We start from the raw sequence: 842 nt of genomic DNA on the forward strand, positions 1-842 counted from the left end.
CAGTTAGTTTGGTTATTGAAATCTTCCTATATTGTTTAAATGTGTATTTGCATAGACATAGTAAAGTGTTACAGCATTTCATGTCTTAAAAATATCTATGAAGATATCTAAAATATCTATTTCTATGAAGAAACAGGCTTTAACAAATATAAGCAAAATTCAGTTTTCTTTTAACCAGTCATTGATCTCCTGTCCTCCTTTCACTACATACCAACAACCCTCTGGCATTAAACTTCCAGTGATAGTGCTATTAACTTTGTTTCCTCAGGTCAACAAGGGACCTCAGTAATTAGTTCTCTACATAAGTATATATATGGGTATTAATTTGTTTAATAAATCTGTTTTGAGCACCTGCTTTCAATCAGACATTGGGTATAGAGTGATGAAGGATTCATATCAGCCTCTACTCATGAGGAGCCAGGTTGTGCTCTCACACAAGGTAAGCAGTATCTTTCCACTTACAGATGAGGTATTTGCCAAGAGCATAAGTAGTTTGTATATAGTTATATACCTTTTTTTTTTTTCTTTTCTTGAGACGGAGTTTCGCTTTTGTTGCCCAGGCTGGAGTGCAATGACGTGATCTCAGCTCACCGCATCCTCTGCCTCCCACGTTCAAGCAATTCTTCTGCCTCAGCCTCCTGAGTAGCTGGGATTACAGGCATGCACCACCACACCTGGCTAATTTTGTATTTTTAGTAGAAATGGGGTCTCTCTGTGTTGATGAGGCTGCCCTCAAACTCCCAACCTCAGGTGATCTGCCTGCCTCAGCCTTCCTAAGTGCTGGCATTACAGGCGTGAGCCACTGTCCCTGGCCAGTGTACCAATGTAGCTTTTTAAATAAC

Source organism: Pan troglodytes, chromosome 13, assembly GCF_028858775.2.
Source record: "Pan troglodytes isolate AG18354 chromosome 13, NHGRI_mPanTro3-v2.0_pri, whole genome shotgun sequence".
NCBI lineage: Eukaryota > Metazoa > Chordata > Mammalia > Primates > Hominidae > Pan > Pan troglodytes.